Here is an 18112-nt window from a genome sequence, read left to right on the forward strand (position 1 = left end):
AGTGTATATACTAATAGTACATACATCTAAAAGCTGTGTATTGTACGAGTACGAATACGGGTGCATACGAGTAGAATTATTGATGAAACTGAACGAGGATGTAATTGTAAGAATTTTTGTTAAGTAGAAGTATTTTGATAAGTGTATTGAAGTCTTTCAAAAGTGTATAAATACATATTAAAACACTACATGTATATACATTTTAACTGAGTCGTTAAGTCATCGTTAGTCGTTACATGTAAGTGTTGTTTTGAAACTTTTAGGTTAACGATCTTGTTAAATGTTGTTAACCCAATGTTTATAATATCAAATGAGATTTTAAATTATTATATTATCATGATATTATCATGTATGAATATCTCTTAATATGATATATATACATTAAATGTCTTTACAACGATAATCGTTACATATATGTCTCGTTTAAAAATCATTAAGTTAGTAGTCTTGTTTTTACATATGTAGTTCATTGTTAATATACTTAATGATATGTTTACTTATCATAGTATCATGTTAACTATATATATATCCATATATATGTCATCATATAGTTTTTACAAGTTTTAACGTTCGTGAATCACCGGTCAACTTGGGTGGTCAATTGTCTATATGAAACATATTTCAATTAATCAAGTCTTAACAAGTTTGATTGCTTAACATATTGGAAACATTTAATCATGTAAATATCAATCTCAATTAATATATATAAACATGGAAAAGTTCGGGTCACTACAATACCTACCCGTTAAATAAATTTCGTCCCGAAATTTTAAGCTGTTGAAGGTGTTGACGAATCTTCTGGAAATAGATGCGGGTATTTCTTCTTCATCTGATCTTCACGCTCCCAGGTGAACTCGGGTCCTCTACGAGCATTCCATCGAACCTTAACAATTGGTATCTTGTTTTGCTTAAGTCTTTTAACCTCACGATCCATTATTTCGACGGGTTTTTCGATGAATTGGAGTTTTTCGTTGATTTGGATTTCATATAACGGAATAGTGAGATCTTCTTTAGCAAAACATTTCTTCAAATTCGAGACGTGGAAAGTGTTATGTACAGCCGCGAGTTGTTGAGGTAACTCAAGTCGGTAAGCTACTGGTCCGACACGATCAATAATCTTGAATGGTCCAATATACCTTGGATTTAATTTCCCTCGTTTACCAAATCGAACAACGCCTTTCCAAGGTGCACCTTTAAGCATGACCATCTCTCCAATTTAAAATTCTATATCTTTTCTTTTAATGTCAGCGTAGCTCTTTTGTCGACTTTGGGCGGTTTTCAACCGTTGTTGAATTTGGATGATCTTCTCGGTAGTTTCTTGTATAATCTCCGGACCCGTAATCTGTCTATCTCCCACTTCACTCCAACAAATTGGAGACCTGCACTTTCTACCATAAAGTGCTTCAAACGGCGCCATCTCAATGCTTGAATGGTAGCTGTTGTTGTAGGAAAATTCTGCTAACGGTAGATGTCGATCCCAACTGTTTCCGAAATCAATAACACATGCTCGTAGCATATCTTCAAGCGTTTGTATCGTCCTTTCGCTCTGTCCATCAGTTTGTGGATGATAGGCAGTACTCATGTCTAGACGAGTTCCTAATGCTTGCTGTAATGTCTGCCAGAATCTTGAAATAAATCTGCCATCCCTATCAGATATAATAGAGATTGGTATTCCATGTCTGGAGATGACTTCCTTCAAATACAGTCATGCTAACTTCTCCATCTTGTCATCTTCTCTTATTGGCAGGAAGTGTACTGATTTGGTGAGACGATCAACTATTACCCAAATAGTATCAAAACCACTTGCAGTCCTTGGCAATTTAGTGATGAAATCCATGGTAATGTTTTCCCATTTCCATTCTGGGATTTCGGGTTGTTGAAGTAGACCTGATGGTTTCTGATGCTCAGCTTTGACCTTAGAACACCTCAAACATTCTCCTACGTATTTAGCAACATCGGCTTTCATACCTGGCCACCAAAAATGTTTCTTGAGATCCTTGTACATCTTCCCCGTTCCAGGATGTATTGAGTATCTGGTTTTATGAGCTTCTCTAAGTACCATTTCTCTCATATCTCCAAATTTTGGTACCCAAATCCTTTCAGCCCTATACCGGGTTCCGTCTTCCCGAATATTAAGATGCTTCTCCGATCCCTTGGGTATTTCATCCTTTAAATTTCCCTCTTTTAAAACTCCTTGTTGCGCCTCCTTTATTTGAGTAGTAAGGTTATTATGAATCATTATATTCATAGATTTTACTCGAATGGGTTCTCTGTCCTTCCTGCTCAAGGCATCGGCTACCACATTTGCCTTCCCCGGGTGGTAACGAATCTCAAAGTCGTAATCATTCAACAATTCAATCCACCTACGCTGCCTCATATTCAGTTGTTTCTGATTAAATATGTGTTGAAGACTTTTGTGGTCGGTATATATAATACTTTTGACCCCATATAAGTAGTGCCTCCAAGTCTTTAATGCAAAAACAACCGCGCCTAATTCCAAATCATGCGTCGTATAATTTTGTTCGTGAATCTTCAATTGTCTAGACGCATAAGCAATCACCTTCGTTCGTTGCATTAATACACAACCGAGACCTTGCTTTGATGCATCACAATAAATCACAAAATCATCATTCCCTTCAGGCAATGACAATATAGGTGCCGTAGTTAGCTTTTTCTTCAATAACTGAAACGCTTTCTCTTGTTCATCATTCCATTCAAATTTCTTCCCTTTATGCGTTAATGCAGTCAAGGGTTTTGCTATTCTGGAAAAGTCTTGGATGAACCTTCTGTAGTAACCAGCTAGTTCTAAAAACTGGCGTATGTGTTTCGGAGTTTTTGGGGTTTCCCACTTTTCAACAGTTTCTATCTTTGCCGGATCCACCTTAATACCTTCTTTGTTCACTATGTGACCAAGGAATTGAACTTCTTCCAACCAAAATGCGCACTTTGAAAACTTAGCGTACAATTCTTCCTTCCTCAATACTTCTAACACCTTTCTCAAATGTTCACCGTGTTCTTGGTCATTCTTTGAGTAAATAAGTATGTCATCAATGAAAACAATGACAAACTTGTCAAGGTATGGTCCACACACTCGGTTCATAAGGTCCATGAACACAGCTGGTGCATTAGTTAAACCAAACGGCATGACCATAAACTCGTAATGACCGTAACGTGTTCTGAAAGCAGTCTTTAGAATATCATCTTCTTTCACCCGCATTTGATGATACCCGGAACGTAAGTCAATCTTTGAATAAACAGACGAGCCTTGTAGTTGATCGAATAAGTCGTCAATTCTCGGTAGTGGGTAGCGGTTCTTGATGGTAAGTTTGTTCAACTCTCGGTAGTCGATACACAACCTGAATGTACCATCTTTCTTCTTGACAAACAAAACAGGAGCTCCCCACGGTGATGTGCTTGGTCGAATGAAACCACGCTCTAAAAGTTCTTGTAATTGGCTTTGCAGTTCTTTCATCTCGCTAGGTGCGAGTCTGTAAGGAGCACGAGCTATTGGTGCAGCTCCTGGTACAAGATCTATTTGAAATTCAACGGATGGATGTGGGGGTAATCCCGGTAATTCTTTCGGAAATACATCGGGAAATTCTTTTGCGACGGGAACATCATTGATGCTCTTTTCTTCAGTTTGTACTTTCTCGACGTGTGCTAGAATAGCATAGCAACCTTTTCTTATTAGTTTTTGTGCCTTCAAATTACTAATAAGATGTAGCTTCGTGTTGCCCTTTTCTCCGTACACCATTAAGGGTTTTCCTTTTTCTCGTATAATGCGAATTGCATTTTTGTAACAAACGATCTCTGCTTTCACTTCTTTCAACCAGTCCATACCGATTATCACATCAAAACTCCCTAACTCTACTGGTATCAAATCAATCTTAAATGTTTCGCTAACCAGTTTAATTTCTCGATTCCGACATATATTATCTGCTGAAATTAATTTACCATTTGCTAATTCGAGTAAAAATTTACTATCCAAAGGCGTCAATGGACAACTTAATTTAGCACAAAAATCTCTACTCATATAGCTTCTATCCGCACCCGAATCAAATAAAACGTAAGCAGATTTATTGTCAATAAGAAACGTACCCGTAACAAGCTCCGGGTCTTCCTGTGCCTCTGCCGCATTAATATTGAAAACTCTTCCGCGGCCTTGTCCATTCGTGTTCTCCTGGTTCGGGCAATTTCTAATAATGTGGCCCGGTTTTCCACATTTATAACAAACTACATTGGCATAACTTGCTCCGACACTACTTGCTCCACCATTACTCGTTCCGACACCATTTGTTCCTTTCGTTCTATTAACCCCTGGTCCGTAGACCTCACACTTCGCCGCGCTATGACCATTTCTTTTACACTTGTTGCAAAATTTGGTGCAGAACCCCGAGTGATTCTTTTCACACCTTTGGCATAGCTGCTTCTGATTGTTGTTATTGTTGCGGTTATTATTGTTGTTGGGATGATTGTTGTAGTTGCTGTTGTTGTTGTTGTTGTTGGGCCGTTTGTTGTAGTTGCGATTGATGTTGCGATTTTTGGGATAATTGTTGCGATTATTGTTGTAATTGCTGTTGTTGTTGTATTGGTGATTCTTATCACCGTTTTCCTCCCACTTTCTTTTGACTTGCTTCACATTGGCCTCTTCAGCAGTCTGTTCTTTAATTCTTTCTTCAATATGGTTCACTAGTTTGTGAGCCATTCTACATGCCTGTTGTATGGAGGCGGGCTCGTGTGAACTTATATCTTCTTGGATTCTTTCCGGTAATCCTTTCACAAACGCGTCGATCTTCTCTTCCTCATCTTCGAATGCTCCCGGACACAATAGGCACAATTCTGTGAATCGTCTTTCGTACGTGGTAATATCAAATCCTTGGGTTCGTAACCCTCTAAGTTCTGTCTTGAGCTTATTGACCTCGGTTCTGGGACGGTACTTCTCGTTCATCAAGTGCTTGAATGCTGACCACGGTAGTGCGTACGCATCGTCTTGTCCCACTTGCTCTAGATAGGTATTCCACCATGTTAATGCAGAACCTGTGAAGGTATGCGTAGCGTACTTCACTTTGTCCTCTTCAGTACACTTACTTATGGCAAACACCGATTCGACCTTCTCGGTCCACCGTTTCAATCCGATCGGTCCTTCGGTTCCATCAAATTCCAAAGGTTTGCAGGCAGTGAATTCTTTGTAGGTGCATCCTACACGATTTCCTGTACTGCTAGATCCAAGGTTATTGTTGGTATGTAGCGCAGCCTGTACTGCGGCTATGTTTGAAGCTAGAAAAGTACGGAATTCCTCTTCATTCATATTCACGGTGTGTCGAGTAGTCGGTGCCATTTCCTTCAAAATAGTTAAATGGAACAAGTTAATCATACAGAATATTAAGAGTAGTTAATAGTATTTCGTAGCATAATATGAACTCATTTATAAAAGCTTTTTCTTCATATTAGCGTTTTATAAGTTTAAATTCGGGTAGTACCTACCCGTTAAGTTCATACTTAGTAGCTAATATACAATTCAACTACTACAATTCTATATGAAAAACTGATTATAATAATATTTCGCGTTCAAACTTTTATACAATATTTTACAAACTTACAATACCGCTTATTTTACATAAAGCATGAAATATAGCACACAATAACTTTGATACAAGATAGTTGTGAAGATAATTCTAGCTAATACACAAGTCGTTCAGCAAAGGCAATAAAGACACGTAATTCATACGTCCAGAAACAAGTCATGCATTCTGGTTTTACTAGGACTACTTCCCATCCTTGGTCTTGTGCAACATAACCGTTATGGCCGTTGATAAGACAGCGTGTTGTAACGTCATCAAAGGGACGAGGGTTACGTAATGTCCAACAGTCCCGTAATAATCTAAAAACCTCATTTCTTACCCCAATTACCGACTCCGTCACTTGTGGAAACGTTTTGTTTAATAGTTGTAGCCCGATGTTCTTGTTCTCACTTTGGTGAGAAGCGAACATTACTAATCCGTAAGCATAACATGCTTCTTTATGTTGCATGTTAGCCGCTTTTTCTAATTCACGAAGTCCAATATTCGGATATATTGAGTCAAAATAATTTCTTAACCCGTTGCGTAAAATAGCATTTGGGTTCCCCGCAATATATGCGTCAAAGTAAACACATCGTAACTTATGGGTTTCCCAATGTGATATCCCCCATCTTTCAAACGAAAGTCTCTTATAAACCAAGACATTCTTGGAACGTTCTTCGAATGTCTTACAAACTGATCTCGCCTTAAATAGTTGTGCCGAGGAATTCTGGCCGACTCTAGACAAGATTTCATCAATCATGTCTCCGGGTAGGTCTCTTAAAATATTGGGTTGTCTATCCATTTTGTGTTTTTAAACTGTAAAATAGACAAGAGTTAGATTCATAAAAAAAATACTTATTAATACAAGCAATTTTTACATATATCATAAAGCATAAGAACACTATATTACATATATTACACTACACGAATACAACTAGCTTATTCCGACTCGCTCGTTTCTTCTTCTTCGGTTTTGGTTCGTTTTGCCAAGTTTCTAGGGATATATGATGTTCCCCTAATACGAGCCGTCGTTGTCCACATTGGTTTAGAAAAACCTGGTGGTTTAGAGGTTCCCGGGTCATTGTTACAACTTAAGGACTTCGGGGGTTGACGATACATATAAAGTTCATCGGGGTTAGAATTAGATTTCTCTATTTTTATGCCCTTTCCCTTATTATTTTCTTTTGCCTTTTTAAATTTAGTTGGGGTAATTTCTATAACATCATCGGAATTCTCGTCGGAATCCGATTCATCGGAGAATTGGTAATCCTCCCAATATTTTGCTTCCTTGGCGGAAACACCATTGACCATAATTAACTTTGGTCGGTTGGTTGAGGATTTTCTTTTACTTAACCGTTTTATTATTTCCCCCACCGGTTCTATTTCTTCATCCGGTTCCGATTCTTCTTCCGGTTCCGATTCTTCTTCCGGTTCCGACTCTTCTTCCGGTTCCTCTTCGGGAACTTGTGAATCAGTCCACAAATCATTCCAATTTACATTTGACTCTTCATTATTATTAGGTGAGTCAATGGGACTTGTTCTAGAGGTAGACATCTATCACATAATATCAAACACGTTAAGAGATTAATATATCACATAATATTCATATGTTAAAAATATATAGTTTCCAACAAAAATGTTAAGTAATCATTTTTAAAGAAAACACGGTCGAAGTCCAGACTCACTAATGCATCCTAACAAACTCGATAAGACACACTAATGCAAATTTTCTGGTTCTCTAAGACCAACGCTCGGATACCAACTGAAATGTCCCGTTCTTATTGATTAAAAATGTTCCATATTAATTGATTTCGTTGCGAGGTTTTGACCTCTATATGAGACGTTTTTCAAAGACTGCATTCATTTTTAAACAAACCATAACCTTTATTTCATCAATAAAGGTTTAAAAAGCTTTACGTAGATTATCAAATAATGATAATCTAAAATATCCTGTTTACACACGACCATTACATAATGGTTTACAATACAAATATGTTACAACAAAATAAGTTTCTTGAATGCAGTTTTTACACAATATCATACAAGCATGGACTCCAAATCTTGTCCTTATTTAAGTATGCGACAGCGGAAGCTCTTAATAATCACCTGAGAATAAACATGCTTAAAACGTCAACAAAAATGTTGGTGAGTTATAGGTTTAACCTATATATATCAAATCATAATAATAGACCACAAGATTTCATATTTCAATACACATCCCATACATAGAGATAAAAATCATTCATATGGTGAACACCTGGTAACCGACATTAACAAGATGCATATATAAGAATATCCCCATCATTCCGGGACACCCTTCGGATATGATATAAATTTCGAAGTACTAAAGCATCCGGTACTTTGGATGGGGTTTGTTAAGCCCAATAGATCTATCTTTAGGATTCGCGTCAATTAGGGTGTCAGTTCCCTAATTCTTAGATTACCAGACTTAATAACAAGGGGCATATTCGATTTCGATAATTCAACCATAGAATGTAGTTTCACGTACTTGTGTCTATTTTGTAAATCATTTATAAAACCTGCATGTATTCTCATCCCAAAAATATTAGATTTTAAAAGTGGGACTATAACTCACTTTCACAGATTTTTACTTCGTCGGGAAGTAAGACTTGGCCACTGGTTGATTCACGAACCTATAACAATATATACATATATATCAAAGTATGTTCAAAATATAACACTTTTAATATATTTTGATGTTTTAAGTTTATTAAGTCAGCTGTCCTCGTTAGTAACCTACAACTAGTTGTCCACAGTTAGATGTACAGAAATAAATCGATAAATATTATCTTGAATCAATCCACGACCCAGTGTATACGTATCTCAGTATTGATCACAACTCAAACTAAATATATTTTGGAATCAACCTCAACCCTGTATAGCTAACTCCAACATTCACATATAGAGTGTCTATGGTTGTTCCGAAATATATATAGATGTGTCGACATGATAGGTCGAAACATTGTATACGTGTCTATGGTATCTCAAGATCACATAATATAAAATACAAGTTGATTAAGTTATGGTTGGAATAGATTTGTTACCAATTTTCACGTAGCTAAAATGAAAAAAATTATCCAATCTTGTTTTACCCATAACTTCTTTATTTTAAATCCGTTTTGAGTGAATCAAATTGCTATGGGTTCATATTGAACTCTATTTTATGAATCTAAACAGAAAAGTATAGGTTTATAGTCGAAAAAAATAAGTTACAAGTCGTTTTTGTAAAGGTAGTCATTTCAGTCGAAAGAACGACGTCTAGATGACCATTTTAGAAAACATACTTCCACTTTGAGTTTAACCATAATTTTTGGATATAGTTTCATGTTCATAATAAAAATCATTTTCTCAGAATAACAACTTTTAAATCAAAGTTTATCATAGTTTTTAATTAACTAACCCAAAACAGCCCGCGGTGTTACTACGACGGCGTAAATCCGGTTTTACGGTGTTTTTCGTGTTTCCGGGTTTTAAATCATTAAGTTAGCATATCATATAGATATAGAACATGTGTTTAGTTGATTTTAAAAGTCAAGTTAGAAGGATTAACTTTTGTTTGCGAACAAGTTTAGAATTAACTAAACTATGTTCTAGTGATTACAAGTTTAAACCTTCGAATAAGATAGCTTTATATGTATGAATCGAATGATGTTATGAACATCATTACTACCTTAAGTTCCTTGGATAAACCTACTGGAAAATAGAAAAATGGATCTAGCTTCAATGGATCCTTGGATGGCTCGAAGTTCTTGAAGCAGAATCATGACACGAAAACAAGTTCAAGTAAGATCATCACTTAAAATAAGATTGTTATAGTTATAGAAATTGAACCAAAGTTTGAATATGATTATTACCTTGTATTAGAATGATAACCTACTGTAAGAAACAAAGATTTCTTAAGGTTGGATGATCACCTTACAAGATTGGAAGTGAGCTAGCAAACTTGAAAGTATTCTTGATTTTATGAAACTAGAACTTTTGGAATTTATGAAGAACACTTAGAACTTGAAGATAGAACTTGAGAGAGATCAATTAGATGAAGAAAATTGAAGAATGAAAGTGTTTGTAGGTGTTTTTGGTCGTTGGTGTATGGATTAGATATAAAGGATATGTTATTTTGTTTTCATGTAAATAAGTCATGAATGATTACTCATATTTTTGTAATTTTATGAGATATTTCATGCTAGTTGCCAAATGATGGTTCCCACATGTGTTAGGTGACTCACATGGGCTGCTAAGAGCTGATCATTGGAGTGTATATACCAATAGTACATACATCTAAAAGCTGTGTATTGTACGAGTACGAATACGGGTGCATACGAGTAGAATTGTTGATGAAACTGAACGAGGATGTAATTGTAAGAATTTTTGTTAAGTAGAAGTATTTTGATAAGTGTATTGAAGTCTTTCAAAAGTGTATAAATACATATTAAAACACTACATGTATATACATTTTAACTGAGTCGTTAAGTCATCGTTAGTCGTTACATGTAAGTGTTGTTTTGAAACTTTTAGGTTAACGATCTTGTTAAATGTTGTTAACCCAATGTTTATAATATCAAATGAGATTTTAAATTATTATATTATCATGATATTATCATGTATGAATATCTCTTAATATGATATATATACATTAAATGTCTTTACAACGATAATCGTTACATATATGTCTCGTTTAAAAATCATTAAGTTAGTAGTCTTGTTTTTACATATGTAGTTCATTGTTAATATACTTAATGATATGTTTACTTATCATAGTATCATGTTAACTATATATATATCCATATATATGTCATCATATAGTTTTTACAAGTTTTAACGTTCGTGAATCACCGGTCAACTTGGGTGGTCAATTGTCTATATGAAACATATTTCAATTAATCAAGTCTTAAAAAGTTTGATTGCTTAACATATTGGAAACATTTAATCATGTAAATATCAATCTCAATTAATATATATAAACATGGAAAAGTTCGGGTCACTACACGGAAGCTCTTAATAATCACCTGAGAATAAACATGCTTAAAACGTCAACAAAAATGTTGGTGAGTTATAGGTTTAACCTATATATATCAAATCGTAACAATAGACCACAAGATTTCATATTTCAATACACATCCCATACATAGAGATAAAAATCATTCATATGGTGAACACCTGGTAACCGACAATAACAAGATGCATATATAAGAATATCCCCATCATTCCGGGACACCCTTCGGATATGATATAAATTTCGAAGTACTAAAGCATCCGGTACTTTGGATGGGGTTTGTTAGGCCCAATAGATCTATCTTTAGGATTCGCGTCAATTAGGGTGTCTGTTCCCTAATTCTTAGATTACCAGACTTAATAAAAAGGGGCATATTCGATTTCGATAATTCAACCATAGAATGTAGTTTCACGTACTTGTGTCTATTTTGTAAATCATTTATAAAACCTGCATGTATTCTCATCCCAAAAATATTAGATTTTAAAAGTGGGACTATAACTCACTTTCACAGATTTTTACTTCGTCGGGAAGTAAGACTTGGCCACTGTTGATTCACGAACCTATAACAATATATACATATATATTAAAGTATGTTCAAAATATATTTACAAAACTTTTAATATATTTTGATGTTTTAAGTTTATTAAGTCAGCTGTCCTCGTTAGTAACCTATAACTAGTTGTCCACAGTTAGATGTACAGAAATAAATCGATAAATATTATCTTGAATCAATCCACGACCCAGTGTATACGTATCTCAGTATTGATCACAACTCAAACTATATATATTTTGGAATCAACCTCAACCCTGTATAGCTAACTCCAACATTCACATATAGAGTGTCTATGGTTGTTCCGAAATATATATAGATGTGTCGACATGATAGGTCGAAACATTGTATACGTATCTATGGTATCTCAAGATTACATAATATACAATACAAGTTGATTAAGTTATGGTTGGAATAGATTTGTTACCAATTTTCACGTAGCTAAAATGAGAAAAATTATCCAATCTTGTTTTACCCATAACTTCTTCATTTTAAATCCGTTTTGAGTGAATCAAATTGCTATGGTTTCATATTGAACTCTATTTTATGAATCTAAACAGAAAAAGTATAGGTTTATAGTCGGAAAAATAAGTTACAAGTCGTTTTTGTAAAGGTAGTCATTTCAGTCGAAAGAACGACGTCTAGATGACCATTTTAGAAAACATACTTCCACTTTGAGTTTAACCATAATTTTTGGATATAGTTTCATGTTCATAATAAAAATCATTTTCTCAGAATAACAACTTTTAAATCAAAGTTTATCATAGTTTTTAATTAACTAACCCAAAACAGCCCGCGGTGTTACTACGACGGCGTAAATCCGGTTTTACGGTGTTTTTCGTGTTTCCAGGTTTTAAATCATTAAGTTAGCATATCATATAGATATAGAACATGTGTTTAGTTGATTTTTAAAAGTCAAGTTAGAAGGATTAACTTTTGTTTGCGAACAAGTTTAGAATTAACTAAACTATGTTCTAGTGATTTCAAGTTTAAACCTTCGAATAAGATAGCTTTATATGTATGAATCGAATGATGTTATGAACATCATTACTACCTTAATTTCCTTGGATAAACCTACTGGAAAAGAGAAAAATGGATCTAGCTTCAATGGATCCTTGGATGGCTCGAAGTTCTTGAATCAGAATCATGACACGAAAACAAGTTCAAGTAAGATCATCACTTGAAATAAGATTGTTATAGTTATAGAAATTGAACCAAAGTTTGAATATGATTATTACCTTGTATTAGAATGATAACCTACTGTAAGAAACAAAGATTTCTTGAGGTTGGATGATCACCTTACAAGATTGGAAGTGAGCTAGCAAACTTGAAAGTATTCTTGATTTTATGAAACTAGAACTTTTGGAATTTATGAAGAACACTTAGAACTTGAAGATAGAACTTGAGAGAGATCAATTAGATGAAGAAAATTGAAGAATGAAAGTGTTTGTAGGTGTTTTTGGTCGTTGGTGTATGGATTAGATATAAAGGATATGTAATTTTGTTTTCATGTAAATAAGTCATGAATGATTACTCATATTTTTGTAATTTTATGAGATATTTCATGCTAGTTGCCAAATGATGGTTCCCACATGTGTTAGGTGACTCACATGGGCTGCTAAGAGCTGATCATTGGAGTGTATATACCAATAGTACATACATCTAAAAGCTGTGTATTGTACGAGTACGAATACGGGTGCATACGAGTAGAATTGCTGATGAAACTGAACGAGGATGTAATTGTAAGCATTTTTGTTAAGTAGAAGTATTTTGATAAGTGTATTGAAGTCTTTCAAAAGTGTATAAATACATATTAAAACACTACATGTATATACATTTTAACTGAGTTGTTAAGTCATCGTTAGTCGTTACATGTAAGTGTTGTTTTGAAACCTTTAGGTTAACGATCTTGTTAAATGTTGTTAACCCAATGTTTATAATATCAAATGAGATTTTAAATTATTATATTATCATGATATTATCATGTATGAATATCTCTTAATATGATATATATACATTAAATGTCTTTACAACGATAATCGTTACATATATGTCTCGTTTAAAAATCATTAAGTTAGTAGTCTTGTTTTTACATATGTAGTTCATTGTTAATATACTTTATGATATGTTTTCTTATCATAGTATCATGTTAACTATATATATATATCCATATATATGTCATCATATAGTTTTTACAAGTTTTAACGTTCGTGAATCACCGATCAACTTGGGTGGTCAATTGTCTATATGAAACATATTTCAATTAATCAAGTCTTAACAAGTTTGATTGCTTAACATGTTGGAAACATTTAATCATGTAAATATCAATCTCAATTAATATATATAAACATGGAAAAGTTCGGGTCACTACAGTACCTACCCGTTAATTAAATTTCGTCCCGAAATTTTAAGCTGTTGAAGGTGTTGACGAATCTTCTGGAAATAGATGCGGGTATTTCTTCTTCATCTGATATTCATGCTCCCAGGTGAACTCGGGTCCTCTGCGAGCATTCCATCGAACCTTAACAATTGGTATCTTGTTTTGCTTAAGTCTTTTAACCTCACGATCCATTATTTCGACGGGTTCTTCGATGAATTGAAGTTTTTCGTTGATTTGGATTTCATCTAACGGAATAGTGAGATCTTCTTTAGCAAAACATTTCTTTAAATTTGAGACGTGGAAAGTGTTATGTACAACCGCGAGTTGTTGAGGTAACTCTAGTCGGTAAGCTACTGGTCCGACACGATCAATAATCTTGAATGGTCCAATATACCTTGGATTTAATTTCCCTCGTTTACCAAATCGAACAACGCCTTTCCAAGGTGCAACTTTAAGCATGACCATCTCTCCAATTTCAAATTCTATATCTTTTCTTTTAATGTCAGCGTAGCTCTTTTGTCGACTTTGGGCGGTTTTCAACCGTTGTTGAATTTGGATGATCTTCTCGGTAGTTTCTTGTATAATCTCCGGACCCGTAATCTGTCTATCCCCCACTTCACTCCAACAAATCGGAGACCTGCACTTTCTACCATAAAGTGCTTCAAACGGCGCCATCTCAATGCTTGAATGGTAGCTGTTGTTGTAGGAAAATTCTGCTAACGGTAGATGTCGATCCCAACTGTTTCCGAAATCAATAACACATGCTCGTAGCATGTCTTCAAGCGTTTGTATCGTCCTTTCGCTCTGCCCATCAGTTTGTGGATGATAGGCAGTACTCATGTCTAGACGAGTTCCTAATGCTTGCTGTAATGTCTGCCAGAATCTTGAAATAAATCTGCCATCCCTATCAGAGATAATAGAGATTGGTATTCCATGTCTGGAGACGACTTCCTTCAAATACAGTCGTGCTAACTTCTCCATCTTGTCATCTTCTCTTATTGGTAGGAAGTGTGCTGATTTGGTGAGACGATCAACTATTACCCAAATAGTATCAAAACCACTTGCAGTCCTTGGCAATTTAGTGATGAAATCCATGGTAATGTTTTCCCATTTCCATTCCGGGATTTCGGGTTGTTGAAGTAGACCTGATGGTTTCTGATGCTCAGCTTTGACCTTAGAACACGTCAAACATTCTCCTACGTATTTAGCAACATCGGCTTTCATACCCGGCCACCAAAAATGTTTCTTGAGATCCTTGTACATCTTCCCCGTTCCAGGATGTATTGAGTATCTGGTTTTATGAGCTTCTCTAAGTACCATTTCTCTCATATCTCCAAATTTTGGTACCCAAATCCTTTCAGCCCTATACCGGGTTCCGTCTTCCCGAATATTAAGATGCTTCTCCGATCCTTTGGGTATTTCATCCTTTAAATTTCCCTCTTTTAAAACTCCTTGTTGCGCCTCCTTTATTTGAGTAGTAAGGTTATTATGAATCATTATATTCATAGATTTTACTCGAATGGGTTCTCTGTCCTTCCTGCTCAAGGCATCGGCTACCACATTTGCCTTCCCCAGGTGGTAACGAATCTCAAAGTCGTAATCATTCAATAATTCAATCCACCTACGCTGCCTCATATTCAGTTGTTTCTGATTAAATATGTGTTGAAGACTTTTGTGGTCGGTATATATAATACTTTTGACCCCATATAAGTAGTGCCTCCAAGTCTTTAATGCAAAAACAACCGCGCCTAATTCCAAATCATGCGTCGTATAATTTTGTTCGTGAATCTTCAATTGTCTAGACGCATAAGCAATCACCTTCGTTCGTTGCATTAATACACAACCGAGACCTTGCTTTGATGCATCACAATAAATCACAAAATCATCATTCCCTTCAGGCAATGACAATATAGGTGCCGTAGTTAGCTTTTTCTTCAATAACTGAAACGCTTTCTCTTGTTCATCATTCCATTCAAATTTCTTCCCTTTATGCGTTAATGCAGTCAAGGGTTTTGCTATTCTGGAAAAGTCTTGGATGAACCTTCTATAGTAACCAGCTAGTCCTAAAAACTGGCGTATGTGTTTCGGAGTTTTCGGGGTTTCCCACTTTTCAACAGTTTCTATCTTTGCCGGATCCACCTTAATACCTTCTTTGTTCACTATGTGACCGAGGAATTGAACTTCTTCCAACCAAAATGCACACTTTGAAAACTTAGCGTACAATTCTTCCTTCCTCAATACTTCTAACACCTTTCTCAAATGTTCACCGTGTTCTTGGTCATTCTTTGAGTAAATAAGTATGTCATCAATGAAAACAATGACAAACTTGTCAAGGTATGGTCCACACACTCGGTTCATAAGGTCCATGAACACAGCTGGTGCATTAGTTAAACCGAACGGCATGACCATAAACTCGTAATGACCGTAACGTGTTCTGAAAGCAGTCTTTGGAATATCATCTTCTTTCACCCGCATTTGATGATACCCGGAACGTAAGTCAATCTTTGAATAAACAGACGAGCCTTGTAGTTGATCAAATAAGTCGTCGATTCTCGGTAGTGGGTAGCGGTTCTTGATGGTAAGTTTGTTCAACTCTCGGTAGTCGATACACAACCTGAATGTACCATCTTTCTTCTTGACAAACAAAACAGGAGCTCCCCACGGTGATGTGCTTGGTCGAATGAAACCACGCTCTAAAAGTTCTTGTAATTGGCTTTGCAGTTCTTTCATCTCGCGGGGTGCGAGTCTGTAAGGAGCACGAGCTATTGGTGCAGCTCCTGGTACAAGATCTATTTGAAATTCAACAGATCGATGTGGGGGTAATCCCGGTAATTCTTTCGGAAATACATCGGGAAATTCTTTTGCAATGGGAACATCATTGATGCTCTTTTCTTCAGTTTGTACTTTCTCGACGTGTGCTAGAACAGCATAGCAACCTTTTCTTATTAGTTTTTGTGCCTTCAAATTACTAATAAGATGTAGCTTCGTGTTGCCCTTTTCTCCGTACACCATTAAGGGTTTTCCTTTTTCTCGTATAATGCGAATTGCATTTTTGTAACAAACGATCTCCGCTTTCACTTCTTTCAACCAGTCCATACCGATTATCACATCAAAACTCCCTAACTCTACGGGTATCAAATCAATCTTAAATGTTTCGCTAACCAGTTTAATTTCTCGATTCCGACATATATTATCTGCTGAAATTAATTTACCATTTGCTAATTCGAGTAAAAATTTACTATCCAAAGGCGTCAATGGACAACTTAATTTAGCACAAAAATCTCTACTCATATAGCTTCTATCCGCACCCGAATCAAATAAAACGTAAGCAGATTTATTGTCAATAAGAAACGTACCCGTAACAAGCTCCGGGTCTTCCTGTGCCTCTGCCGCATTAATATTGAAAACTCTTCCGCGGCCTTGTCCATTCGTGTTCTCCTGGTTCGGGCAATTTCTAATAATGTGGCCCGGTTTTCCACATTTATAACAAACTACATTGGCATAGCTTGCTCCGACACTACTTGCTCCGCCATTACTCGTTCCGACACCATTTGTTCCTTTTGTTCTATTAACCCCTGGTCCGTAGACCTCACACTTCGCCGCGCTATGACCATTTCTTTTACACTTGTTGCAAAATTTGGTGCAGAACCCCGAGTGATTCTTTTCACACCTTTGGCATAGCTGCTTCTGATTGTTGTTGTTGTTGCGGTTATTATTGTTGTTGGGATGATTGTTGTAGTTGCTGTTGTTGTTGTTGTTGTTGTTGTTGTTGTTGGGCCGTTTGTTGTAGTTGCGATTGATGTTGCGATTGTTGGGATAATTGTTGCGATTATTGTTGTAATTGCTGTTGTTGGTGTATTGGTGATTCTTATCACCGTTTTCCTCCCACTTTCTTTTGACTTGCTTCACATTGGCCTCTTCAGCAGTCTGTTCTTTAATTCTTTCTTCAATTTGGTTCACGAGTTTGTGAGCCATTCTACATGCCTGTTGTATGGAGGCGGGCTCGTGTGAACTTATATCTTCTTGGATTCTTTCCGGTAATCCTTTCACAAACGCGTCGATCTTCTCTTCCTCATCTTCGAATGCTCCCGGACACAATAGGCACAATTCTGTGAATCGTCTTTCGTACGTGGTAATATCAAATCCTTGGGTTCGTAACCCTCTAAGTTCTGTCTTGAGCTTATTGACCTCGGTTCTGGGACGGTACTTCTCGTTCATCAAGTGCTTGAATGCTGACCACGGTAGTGCGTACGCATCGTCTTGTCCCACTTGCTCTAGATAGGTATTCCACCATGTTAACGCAGAACCTGTGAAGGTATGCGTAGCGTACTTCACTTTGTCCTCTTCAGTACACTTACTTATGGCAAACACCGATTCAACCTTCTCGGTCCACCGTTTCAATCCGATCGGTCCTTCGGTTCCATCAAATTCCAAAGGTTTGCAGGCAGTGAATTCTTTGTAGGTGCATCCTACACGATTTCCTGTACTGCTAGATCCAAGGTTATTGTTGGTATGTAGCGCAGCCTGTACTGCGGCTATGTTTGAAGCTAGAAAAGTACGGAATTCCTCTTCATTCATATTCACGGTGTGTCGAGTAGTCGGTGCCA

This window comes from Rutidosis leptorrhynchoides, chromosome 11, assembly GCF_046630445.1.
Source record: "Rutidosis leptorrhynchoides isolate AG116_Rl617_1_P2 chromosome 11, CSIRO_AGI_Rlap_v1, whole genome shotgun sequence".
Taxonomy (NCBI): domain Eukaryota; kingdom Viridiplantae; phylum Streptophyta; class Magnoliopsida; order Asterales; family Asteraceae; genus Rutidosis; species Rutidosis leptorrhynchoides.